The following is a 13773-nucleotide window of genomic DNA, read 5'->3' as shown; positions in this document are numbered from 1 at the left end:
TAAAAGAATTAGGAAGATGCAAGAGGATTCTTGACTTAAGATAACAGAAAGCCATATTCTTTGGAACTAGAGAGAACTGGGTTCAGATTCCAATTCTAAGGGGTACTAGTATGTACATTTAAGGAAAATCTTTTCTTTTTCTCCCTTGTAATATGTAGATAAGCATACTTACTTTGGAGTATTAAAAAACTTGAATGGATTTTTAAAGTACTTATTAGTACCATGTTAGGCATATAGTAATTTCTCTAAAAATGTTAGGGTTTTTAAATTTTTTTCCCTGTTTTCTCCTCTTTAATGATGCATAATACTATGATTTAACACTAATTCTAAGTTTAGCTCATGCTCTGTCTTAAAGAGTATTTTTCTCTGTTGGCTCATGATTTGATTTGCTCATTTCCTAAGAAGCCCTCTTCCCTCACAATCTTTGTCTGCTCAAGCCTGACACAGTCCATCTTAACTAAGTGTTAAAGGAAGGCAAATTTTTGTCTCAGCTGAATTTCCAACTAATAACATATAATTCTACCTAGAATTGCATTAGTTGGAGAAGTCTCTTTGCCTACACCATGCAAATGAATCTTTATGTATGTATTCCCAGTGACAGCCACTTGGGACTTTTTTTTTGAAAGTAGGTAAAGCATAAATCATGAATTAATGAAACACTCTGACTGTGAAGCTGCTTCTGCATCTGACTAAGGGGATTGATTCTTCATAGCTATGACTCTTGAGAGAAGACTCTTGAGAGTCCCTTAGACTGCAAAGAAAAGAAACCAGTCAATCCTCAAGGAAATCAGTCCTGAATATTCATTGGAAGAACTGATGCTGAAGCTGGAGCTCCAATACTTTGGCCACCTGATGCGAAGAGCCAACTTCCTGGAACTGATGCTGGGAGAGATTGAAGGCGAAGGAGAAGGGGGTAGCAGAGGATGAGATGGTTAGATAGCATCACTGACTCAATGAACATGAATTTGAGCTAACTCCAGGAGACAGTGGAGGAGACAGGAGCCTGGTATGCTGCAGTCTGTGGGGTCACAAAGAGTCAGACATGACTGAGTGACTGAACAACAATGACTGAAAAAAGTCAGATTATGGTTTCAGCAAAATAGTAAACTTTGGTTGTTTTTCTTTCCCTCTCAGTTTGACATTCGGGTAACTTTGTATTACAATCCACTGTCCTGGTGCTTGGGTTTAAAATAAAGTTTTATTGGTACACAGCTGAACCCACTCATCAGTGTATTGTACATAACTGCCTTCAGGCTACAAAGCAGAGGTGGGTAGTTTGTGCAGAGAATAAACCGTGTTTGACCCCTGAAGCTGAAAGTATTTACTATCTGGACTTTTACAAGAAAATTTTGCTGACATCTGTTGTAAAGAATCTGAAAGCTATCTATGTGTTGACCTATGCTTAGGCTTTCTTTAGATCGAACCCAGAGCAGGGTAGATGGTTTCTATAATAGGACACAGTAAGTAAGTAAGTAAGTAAGTAAGTAAGTAAAGTCGCTCAGTCGTGTCCGACTCTTTGTGACCCCCTGGATTGCAGCCTACCAGGCTCCTCCTTCCATGGGATTTTCCAGGCAAGAGTACTGGAGTGGGCTGCCATTTCCTTCTCCAGAGGATCTTCCCCACCCAGGGATTGAACCCAGGTCTCCTGCATTGTAGGCAGATGCTTTATCCTCTGAGCCACCAGGGGAGTCTATAAGAGGACACAGTAGGTCTGTGACAAATGTCAGTTGAATTCAATATCTTAAAAAAAAATTCTAGAAAAAAATGTTAATAGAAATTCTTAGCATGATGACATAAGTTTTCACTCTTCCTGCTTGTTTAACTGGTTTGCACTGAATACAAGAATGATCTCTACTGTTAAAGAAAGGCTTGGCATCATTGGAAATGGACACTCTCAAGAATCATTTGAGGTAAAGGAGGAGTGAAAACTTCCTAATTAGTGTTGGCTGAGCTCCACCCAATTCTCTGGCGAGTTCTCATGGTGTCAGGGTACTGTGAAGCCTTGCTTATGAATGGAAGGACATTTTAAATTTTTTGCAGCTAGTAAACCTTCAACAGGAAGCCTTCCTGCCTTTTCTCTATCCAAACATCTCATTTTCCACAGGATTAGCATGACGCTGCCCAGTTCCTTTCGCAATGTTATGGCAAAGAAATGGAAAAACTATTAAGCCGAAAAATTATACCAACTGGTATAATTTAGTTAGGTCAGTACCCTTAAAATGTCATGCATTTGTAGCTTCACTGAATGACTGTTTTTAACCAGACAGAGCTCCAACCTCTGGTCTAGTGGGGCTTTGGTGGCTAACTCGATCCAGCCAGAGCTTATGTGTGACTCTTTGTGAGCAGTTGACCCTTTCCAGAGCCTAGGAGTGTGGGAACCAGTACCTGGGCAGAGCTGAGCCTAGACCACCCACTCATTTCACACAGCCCATTAAATGGTTGTCATATGATGCTATGTTACTCCTCCCGTTGACCTTGCCCTGAACGGCTGTGTGTCGAATTACTAATTATCCCTACAGCTTTGCTACGTAAATGCCATTTAATTTCCACCTCCACTTTTGGAAGCCACACTGCCCAGAGAGAACCATTGCAATAACCTCAGAAGCTAGCTGTTTCTTGTAAGGCAACGGGATGCCGTCTACCACCACTGCAACCATTGCCACGAGAAATATTCTCTGAGTACAAACGATAGCTAAAAACAGAAAACAGACAAGGAGGGAAAAACAAAAGGCAGAAGAGAAAAGAAAAGGAAAAGAAAAACCCTGCACTTACTATTCAGCTCTGGACCATTCTCATGCTTCAGGTTCATGCCTAGTTGACCCTGGACACCTGCCGGTGCTGTATGAAAATAACAAGCCACCATCTGGGGGTTTCATCATCTCACTCAGAGGCAGAAGTGTCTCTAAGGATTATGCTTTGCCTACTTGGCACGGAAATCCTGCTTTAGCTTCAGTGATTAGCAAATGTAGGGAGTGATTTCCCTCAGTCTAGACCCCAAAGACTAGCCCAGACAGACACAGGAATTCCCATGAAAACCCTCTAGGCTGCAGGCCATAATTTACCTTCTGCTGTTGCAATATTCTTGCTAGGAGATTGCTAGTAAAATTTTGCAAATGTTTCCATTTAAAATGACCCATTCATTTGGGATTACAAAATGCTAAAATCAAGACCATACTTGAAGAAGATAACTTGGGAGCAGAGTAGGTCAGACAGGAGTGGGCAATGGGCGTTGGGTTGGAAGAACAGTCAGGAGGCTGATGATCATGTTTTTAATTTAAACATAGGATTCCTTCTATGTTAAAGTTATTTGTAGTTACCAAAAAATAATGGACTACACAGGTCTCTCACATATGGCTAAATTCAAAGGAATTTGGTTTTAAAATAAGAACCTAGGTTTAATTCATTCTTTTAGCAATCAACACTAAAATCAAAGCAAGGGTCTCAACCTAAGCAGGGTTTGTTGTTTTGTTGGCTGTTTAGATAGAACTTTTCTTTTTGGTGAATTTCCTAGTTGGCTTTCAAATAACTGGCATGTAATTTCCTAAACCTAGAAATAAACCAAAAAAGATGCTTGTTTTTATGAATATGAAGGGCAGTATGACTTTATTCACTTCTTCTTTTATGTCAAATGTTTATTTGACATCTGCTTCATATCAGGCACTGTGTTAGGTGCTGGGAATACAACAATGAGAAAAAATAGACTCAGTTCCTACTGCATGAGGTTATAGTACCTCTTAACTAATTCTCCTAACTAATCCTCTTGAAACAATGATAAATTAGAATAGATGCAAATTCACATATTTAGCAAATAAAAAACATGATAACTTTACAGATGAGTGTTTCATGACATCATTTCCTCTACCTTCAGACTATATATTTTTTTACTTTATTACAATTCAGCACCATTTCTTTTTCTGTCAATGTCTTATTCAATTAGGAAAATAACTCCACTTTTTGGAGAAAATGGAAAACTTTGTTTGGAAATGTACTTCTCATTATTAGTCTCTATTTCAAAACTCTTCTACTATGATTTAGGTCCTACTTCCTTCCAGCCTAATCTTTCTGGACTTTGTTGCTATTGCTCAGTCACTCAGTTGTGTCCGACTCTTTGTGGCCCGTGGACTGCAGCACACCAGGCTTCCCTGTCCTTCACCAACTCCTGGAGCTTGCTCAAACTCATGTCCATTGAATCGCTGATACCATCCAACAATCTTATCCTCTATCGTCCCTTTCCTCCTGTCTTCAATCTTTCCCAGCATCCGGTCTCTTCCAATGGCTTTCCAATGGCTCTCACATCACATAGCCAAAATATTGGAGCTTCATCTACAGCATCAGTCCCTCCAATGAATATTCAGGGTTGATTTCCTTTAAGATTGACTAGCGGTTTGATCTCCTTGCAGTATCTTTCTGGCATAGCTTTCATTGTTCCCCCTTCCTGTCAGCCCAAACAGCTTTTCTTCTTCTAACACTCCCACCTTGCCCCATCTCTCTGTCTTTGCTCACCATGTCTCCTTTGCCCAAGATGCCCTTCCTCCAACATCTCCTCCTAACTAATCCTACTCAGTTCCAAGGACCAACTTCTATATCATCTCCTTTATGAAGTTCTGCCTACAGAAGAGAGAGAGTTAAGCTTTCTGTTCTCTTCTGAACAACTAGAGCACTTTTTACTTCTCAGCAATAATGCAGGGCCAACAACATGTCTCTTCTTTTCCATTGGTGTGTCAGCTTACAGAAAGCAGGCAAAATACCTTGCTTCTATTACATTGCTTATAAAAACCTTTAATTTATTTATATATTATAATATGCAATTATAATTACATGTAATAGAATCATATTACATGTAATTATAATGATATATACTAATTATAATAATATAATATAATTACTATAATATGTAATTGCAACTGTATATTATATTTTTATTTATAATAAATACGCTTTATTACCTCGGTAATCCATGAAGACACAGCACAGTATTTCTTGAAAAGTTTCCATGTGTCAGGTGTTGCACAAAGCTCTAGGGATATATATATATGCTCAATTTCCACCCTGCTGGTGGGCATTAAACACATAGGTGCTATAAATACATTATTTGTGTAACACCAAAGTAATGCTCAAATATCCTTCCAATCTGGCCCAATGCTTGACTTTTTACATTGGAGTTGAGGTCACAGGGGCCATCATGAGCAAAAAAAATTTTAAAGGTTTATATGCTCTGATAGTACTTGTTTTTGGTGGCATCTGACTTTTTATATACCTTGTTTCATGAAAAATTGGGTTAGGTCAACCCTGGATCTGTTGTTTAGTCATGAAGTTGTGTCTGATTCTTTGTGACCCCATGAACTGTAGCCTGCCAGGCTCCTCTGTCCATGGGATTTCCCAAGCAAGAATACTGGAGTGGGTTGCCATTTCCTTCTCCAGTGGATCTTCCCCACCTAGAGATCAAACCTGCATCTCCTGCTTGGCAGGCTGATTCTTTACTACCAAGGCACTTGGGAAGCACTAGACCATTCAAGTATGATGTAAATCAAATCCCTTATACAGTAGAGGTGATGGGTAGATAAAAGGGATTAGATCTGGTAGAGAGAGTGCCTGAAAAACTATGGATGGAGATTTGTAACATTGTAACAAGAGGTGGTGACCAAAACCATCTCTCCCCCCCAAAAATTGAAGAAGGCAAACGGGTTGTCTGAGGAGGCTGTACACCTAACTGAGGAAAGAAGGGAAGCAAAAAGCAAGGGAGAAAGGGAAAAATAGGCCCAACTGGATGCAGAGTTCCAGAGAAGAACAAGAAGAGATAAGAAGGCCTTCTTAAATCGACAGTGCAAAGAAATAAAGGAAAACAATAGAATGGGAAAGACTAGAGATCTCTTCAAGAAAATCTGAGATATCAGGGGACATTTGATGCAAGGATGGGCACAATAAAGGACAGAAAAGGTCAGGACCTAACATAAGCAGAAGATATTAAGAAGCAGTGGCAAGAATACACAAAAGAACTATATAAAAAAGGTCTTATTGATCCAAATAATCATGCTGGTGTGGTCATTCATCTAGAGCCAGACATCCTAGACTATGAAGTCAAGTGGGCCTTAGAAAGCACCACCATGAACAAAGATAGTGGAAGAGCTATTTCAAACCCTAAAAGATGATGCTGTTAAAGCACTGCACTTAATATGTTAGCAAATATGGAGAACTCAGTAGTGGCCGTAGGACTGGAAAATATCAGTTTTCATTCCAATGCCAAAGAAGAACAATACCAAAGAATGTTCCAGCTACCAAATAATTGTGCTCATTTCATATGCTAGCAAAGTTATGCTCCAAATCCTTCAAGCTATGCTTCAGCAGTATATGAACTAAGAATTTACAGATACACAAACTGGGTTTAAAAAAGACAGAAAAACCAGAGATCAAATTGCCAGCATTCGTTGGATCATGGAGAAAACAAGGGAATTCCAGAAAAACATCTACTTCTGCTTCATTGACTACACTAAAACCTTTGACTGTGGACCACAATACACTGTGGAAAATTCTTAAAGAGATGGGAATACCAGACCACCTTAACGTATCTCCTGAGAAACCTGTATGCAGGTCAAGAAGCAACAGTTAGACCCAAACATGGAACAATGGACTAGTTTCAAAGAGAGAAAGAAGTATGTCAAGGCTGTATATTGTTTGCTTATTTGACTTCTATGCAGAGTACATCATGTGAAATGCTGGGTTGCATGAATCACAAATTGTAATCAAGATTGCTGGGAGAAATTGTTGTTGATAAACAACCTTAGATATGCATATGACACCACTCTAATGGCAGAAAATGAAGAGGAACTAAAGAGCCTCTTGATGAGGGTGAAAGAGGAGAGTGAAAAGCCTGGCTTAAAACTCAACATTCAAAAAACTAAGATCATGGCATCTGGTCCCATCACTTCATGGCAAATAGAAGGTGCAAAAGTGGAAGCAGTGACAGATTTTATTTTCTTGGGCTCCAAAATCACTGTGTATGGTGGCTGCTGCCATGAAATTGAAAGATGCTTGCTCCTTGGAAGAAAAGCTATGACCAACCTAGACAGCATATTAAACAGCAGAGACATAATTTTGACAACAAAGATGTATATAGTCATGTATGGATGTGAGAGTTGGTCCATAAGGAAGGCTGAGCACCGAAGAATTGATGCTTTCAAATTGTGGTGCTAGAGAAGACTCTTGAGAGTCCCTTGGACTGTAAGGAGATCAAACCCGTCAATCCTAAAGGAAATCAACCTTGAATATTCATTGGAAGGACTGATGCTGAAGTACTAATACTTTGATTACTTGATGTGAAGAGCAGACTTGTTGGAAAAGATCATGATGCTGGGAAAGCTTGAAGGCAAAAGAAGGGGGCAACAGAGGATGAGATGGGTAGACAGCATCACTGACTCAATGGACATGAATTTAAGCAAACTCTGGGGTATAGTGGAGGACAGGAGCCTGGCACGCTGCAGTCTATGGGGTCACAGAGAGCCAGACACAACGTGGCAACTAAACAACATTAACAACAACACTGGATCACCGTGACAGAAGTTGGGCGACTCTTCAAACTTGCAGCTACAATTTGTAATCAGGCCCAGAGGTGCAGTTTCTGCTCTTGCCCAGGCTACCTGACTGCCTTCTTCAGTCAGGCAGGAGAGAGGAAAAACTGGAAAGTATAGGCTGCTTTGATGTTAGATTCACCTGTGGTGTTAGACACAGCTTCACCCATAACTAGAGTGAGATTTTTTTGGGGGGTGCCAATTTCATCTGTAAAATAAGCAGAGTAATACTCTCCTCAGTGAGAACAAGTAAAATATATAAACTCTACTATCCATAGCTATGTCCACAAATTATGGTCCATAGGCCAAATCTGGCTTGCTGATTTTTTTTTAATTGTTTTACAAATAAAGTTTTACTGAAGCATAGGGACATCCATTTATTATATAATATCTATGTGTCTGCATAACATAGGCAGAACTGAACAGACACAATCAAGATGGTATGGCTCATAAAGCCTCAAATATTTACTATCTGGCCTTTTATAAACAAAGTTTGCTGTTTCCTGTAGTAGAACCCAGCCCTGCACATGGAAGAGAATTGTCGGAATTTTTCACCATTCTCTCTTTCCAAAGTGGAAAAGAAAGGATGGAGAAGAATTGGCAAAAGAGAGACTAGGGTGGCTAATTGTCTCCATTTAATGGAAACTCAAATTGGAATTGACCTTGAGTCTCGGACTGAGACCTAACAGTGACTTGAAGAAGTAAAGAAAATGTTTTTCCACATTGAGAACTGTCACCGGTCCAAAAAATGTTTCTTTCCTCTTGGAAGGCACTATATGTCACCACTGAAGTTAATAGTTCATTCTTGATTACAGTTATCATTGGCAGAGACCATGAAAATCTTCCATCAGAGCGTAGCACTGCCATTCCAGGCAGATTTTGCCGGTGTTGGTATTGATTTCAATTAAAACAAGTTATCTCAGTCACTGGACTTCCTGTTGGCTGCACTCCTTGCCCAGTGATGCAAATGGAAAGCCTGTTTCAAACCTATGCTATCTGGTTACTTACAACAAGGCCCGGGCAGCTGGGTGTATAAACAAACCTCAAGGACCAATCATTGTAGAAGGAAATGATCTTCATTTGCCCTCCATGATGTCATCCATGTTAGGCCTGACAAAGTTTTAACAGTTATTGACTATGAGACCAGGCCAGACAAATCTTATGAATTCATCTTATTCCTCTTCAGGGCAGGTAGTCAAGCGTATCCCAAAACATTTGATTTGGTTCAATTCCTTGTGTACATTTCCTTTCTGTCTCTCCTTTTTCCCCCGCCTCCTCCTGTGGGTGGGGTTTGTATGTTTGCATAAAGCATAGCATGATGGTGTTCTGCATCTGTGTTTTTATTTTGTGGCTGAGCTTTTCCCTTCTACCTGTTAGTTTATAAGTAACCTAATCCAGGGATGAAACTCCTTCATTGCACATAATGATTCAGCAGTTTGTGTCAGAATGGTTCTTTATAATAGCAAAACAGACCATTCTTTCCAAAGATACATGGCACATGAAGCAAAATGTATAGCACATGTTGCAATTTGTGCTTTAGTAAATTCAGGTATTTGAATTGTTGCCTTCAAGGCTCATGCACTAGATCAAGTCACCTAGCTAAAAAGTGGGCCTAAATCACTGTGAAACAGATTGACTGTTTTTTGTTTTTTTTTTCCCCAAACTCTTCATTGGGACATGTAGCTAGATAATATTCCCCAGCCTTCTTTGCAGTTAGATGCAGGCTTTTCCTATCCTTTCCTTTGTGGGTTTAGCACTGTTAATTGAAAGCTAATTCACTCTTCCTTCATGCTACTTATAACGTCCCAGCAGAGAGTCCCCTCTAAATAAATATTTTTGCCCTTTCTCTCACCCTTTCTTTTGCATTTGGTGCTAAGAATGGTGTAGGGGGTTATTCAAAGAAAAAAAGAGTTTCTGTGCAATTTCACAAATGCAATTCTCTTCTGATTTGGTGATATTTAGAATCTGGGAGCATGAGCCTCCCTTCCCAGTCTATGCTCCATGCTGCCTGTATCCTCATTCTAGAGAAGCCATCAGCAAACTTAAAATGATTGCTCTACAAGAGTCTAAGCAAGTCCAGTCCCATCTGTCACTGGCAGTTGGAAAGCAGAGGGGAAATGGAGATGAACAAAGGAAGGAAAATGGTGGGAGAGAGGGAATAGGGCAAAGAAGAAAGAGGAAAATCTGAAGAGTGCCTGGACTAAAAGCATGCGTTCTTATTTTCAAGGTGTCCATTTAATGCCACTTTTTTTTTTTTAATTGTGTGGTAGAAGCTGATGCCACTTTCTGAGGATAAAATAGTATGATATTTTTTAAAAGTAATTTTTATAGGAATGGATAATTTTGTTAAATTTATGACACAGGTTTGTATAACCAATATACATTTTTTTTTTTTAAAGGATGGTTTAATGTGGAAAATCTTTTGCTGGTAAGTATTATGCCCTCTCCTAATGGGGTTATCTTTTATTTTCTTCTAAAATTTTTATTATTTGAAGGGTAAGTGCTTTACAATGTTGTGTTGGCTTCTGCTGTACAACAGCATGAATCAGTCATAATTATACATGTATCCCCCTCCCTCCCGAGTCTCCCTCCCCGTCCCAGCCGACCTCTCTAGGGTTAGTTAAGGCACTGGGGCTGCGTATGAGCAGTAGCCGCAACATTAGAAAGATGGTGGAGGAAGAGTAAAAGAGAGATCCTTTTGGTTCCATAAAGTCACCTGGAAAGAAGGCATATCAGGCCTTCAAAGCTCCCCAAGAAGAGCAGGTGCTTTTGCAAAAAAGAAGCAGCAGAGGAAATGAAAAGAGCTCAAGTTTAGGCATTATGGTTCCTAAATGATTCCTGCTAGCAACTGCATAACAGAGTATGCCTTAGACAGTTAGAAGTGAAACTCTGTGGCTTGGAAGTCCCAGATAAACATTTCTTGACCTTTGTTCTAAGCATCCAAAGGGTTAATGGGGTGAATGAACTAGTGCTAAGGATCGTTGCAAGACTTTGCCTGAATAAGATTTTCAGTGGTTTCTTTGTGAAAGTAACCTTTCCTACCATCAACTCACTTTGGAATAGTGGAACTTCCTGTGACCTGGGTATGTGTGTGTGCTCAGTTGTGTCCAGCTCTTTGTGACCCCGTGGACTATAGCCGGCCAGGCTCCACTGTCCATGAGATTCTCCAGGCAAGAATACTGGAGTGGGTTGCATTCCCTTCTCCAGGGGATCTTCCTGACCCAGGGATCAAACCCAGGTCTTCTGCACTGCAGGAGGATTCTTTACTGTCTGAGCCACCAGGGGAACCCTTATGTGACCCGAGGATTTCCAAATCTAAAGTTTTTTCAGGAACTTAACTTGAAACACAGACAATCCAAGGTCAAGAATAAAAGCGTCCCTCTGACAGACAACAGAATGATTGAGCAGCACTGGGGCAAGTTTGGTGTCATTTGCTTGGAAGATTTCATTCATAAAGTTGCCTTCCCAGGGAAGAATTTTCAGGTGGTCTCAGGGTTCTTGTGCCGTTTCCACCTCTCAGTGGCCCACTGTGCTACCAAGAATAGAGTGGGCTTCCTCAAGGAGGGGGGCTCACCTGGTTATGGAGGCAAACGCAACACTCAGCTCACGGGGCAGGTGGACGAAACCCAGAATCTCTGAAAGCACAGTGCATCGGGAGCATGTGTTTTTGTTTCCTGTAATGTTACCCAGTATCTTCAAATGTTGCATGCATGCTTGGTTGCTCAGTCATGTCCGACTCTTTGTGACCCCATGGACTAAGCCCACCAGGCTCCTCTGTCTGTGGAATTTTCCAGGCAAGAATACTGGAGTAGGTTGCCATTTTCTCCCTTAGGGGATCTTCCGGACCCGGAATCACAGCTACATCTCGAGTAGCTCCTGCATGATCAGGCAGATTCTTACCAATGAGCCACCTGGGAAGCCCATCTTCAAAGGTTATTTACTGTTACATTCTCGGAAACTGCAGGGGAAGTGTCAGGGAAAAGATGGTGATATACACAGCAGGCCCTTTTTATCCTACCTCGGTTCCAAGGAAAAGTTCCTGTGTGTTTTCCCCGCTGGCCACCATCCACTCTGAAACCAGCCAGTGACTCATGCTATGGAGGAGGGAGTCCTATTTTGTCACATCTTCTTTCCTAGAGTTTAAGGTTTGTGAATGAATACTCCAGTATGAATACAAGAGAGCAATAGACCAAGCCCAAAGGTGTATTTCAACTTGGGGATTCCCAGGGCCTTGTTTTGGGAAGAACTTAAAGCACAATTAGAAAGACATACACACACACACACACACACACACACACACACACACACACAAAAATTACAGTAATTAACCTGGAGCAAATGTTCAGGAAGGCTGAAGTGAAGTCTATGAAATCATGAAGGGTGTAGCTTCAAAATGAACAATAGCTCAGTTTCATAAATGTTTATTGAGTTTATGAATTTCAGCCCATGTACTAAGCCCTGAGAATACAAAGAAAATAGACAGTCTTGCAGTGAAGTACGGACTCACACAATAATTTATGTAGAACAGAGGTGGTGGTGGGAATGCTAGAGGGCTTCCTAGATGATGTGAAGGATGTAGTAAATCTTGAATGAGTAGAGATTGATCCTCAGAAGAAAACATTGCAGGCAGAAGACAGAAAGGACCTCTGAGGAACTATGAGCATTGTTCAGAATTGATAGAGTGTAAAACATGAAGCAGGCTTCCCTGTGGCTCAGACAGTAAAGAATCTGCCTGCAATGTGGGAGACCTGGATTCGATCCCTGGGCCAGGAAGATCCCCTGGAGAAGGGAATGGCTACCCACTCCAGTATTCTGGCCTGGGAAATCCCATAGAGAGAGAAGCCTGGCGGACTACCAGTTCACAGGGTCGCAAAGAGTCCGACACGATTGAGCGACTAACACACACACACAAAACGTGAAGCTAAGAGTGATGGGCGATGAAAGCTGGAAAGTAAGAACCCCTTGCTACTTTCAGATGGCATTTAGGATTTTTAAGGATTATATCATTCCATGGAAAGGCCCAAGTTCAAGTGGTGTTGACAAAACTAAATAGCTACACGTGAAAGAATGAAATTAGAATATTTTCTAATACCATATAAAAATTGAACTCAAAATGGATTAAAGACCTAAAGATACTATAAAACTCCTAGAGGAAAACATAGGCAGGGCGCTCTTTGACATAAATTTCAGCAATATATTTTTGGATCTTCTCTTAGATTAACGGAAATAAAAGCAAAAATAAACAAATGGGACCTGATTAAAAGTTTTTACATGGCAAAGGAAACCATAAACGAAACAAGAAGACAGCCTGCAGAATGGGAGAAAGCATTTGCAAATGATGCAGCTAACAAGGGATTAATTTCCAAAATACTCAAACACCTCGTACAGCTCAAAAGAAAAAAAAAATTTAAAAATGGGCAAAAGACTTAAATAGGCATTTCTCCAAAGAAGATATAGAGATGGCCAACAGGCATATGAAAAGATGCTCAGCATCACTGATTTTTGGAGAAATGCATATCAAAACCACAATGATGTATCAATTCACACCAGTCAGAATGGCTAGCATCAAAAGATCTACAAATGATAATCACTGGAGAGAGTGTGGAGGAAGGGAACCCTCCTACACTTTTGATGGGAATGTAACTTGATGCAGTCACTAGAGAACAGTATGAAGTTTCCTTAAAAAACTAAAAAAAAAAAAAAAAAATTAGAGTTACCATATGATCCAGCAATCCCACTCCTTTGTATATATCTGGAGAAAACTCAAACCCGAAAAAATAGATGCACCCCAGTGTTCACAGCAGCACCATTTACAAAAGCCAGTACATGGAAGCAACTGCAATGTCCACAGAGAGATGAATGGATAAGGATGATGTATATATGCCAATATACAATGAAATATTACTTATAAAAAATAATGAAATAATGCCGTTTGCAGCAACATGGATGGGCCTAGAGATTTTCATACCGAGTGAAACAAGTCAGACAGAGAAAGACAAAATTATATGAGATCACTTGTATGTGGAATCTAAAAAAATAATACAAGTGAACCCATTTATAAAACAGAAATTGACTCACAGACATAGAAAACAAATTTATCATTACCCAAAAGGAAAGATGGAGAGGGATAAATTTGTAATTTGGGATTAACAGATATACCATTACAGGAATCTACTGTATAGCACAGGGAACTATGTTTAATATCCTG

At 40.2% G+C, this 13773-nt stretch overlaps 1 pseudogene; it reads left to right on the top strand.

Annotated features, from left to right (window-relative positions):
* The first annotated feature begins 10126 nt into the window (after positions 1–10126).
* LOC110131601 (large ribosomal subunit protein uL30-like) lies at positions 10127–11204 on the top strand (annotated as a pseudogene).
* The last annotated feature ends 2569 nt before the right edge of the window (positions 11205–13773 follow it).

The sequence above is a fragment of the Odocoileus virginianus genome, chromosome 24, assembly GCF_023699985.2.
Source record: "Odocoileus virginianus isolate 20LAN1187 ecotype Illinois chromosome 24, Ovbor_1.2, whole genome shotgun sequence".
NCBI classification, from domain to species: Eukaryota; Metazoa; Chordata; class Mammalia; order Artiodactyla; family Cervidae; genus Odocoileus; species Odocoileus virginianus.
Note: the sequence above shows the minus strand (reverse complement) of the source record. Positions and strands in the feature narration are given on the sequence as shown.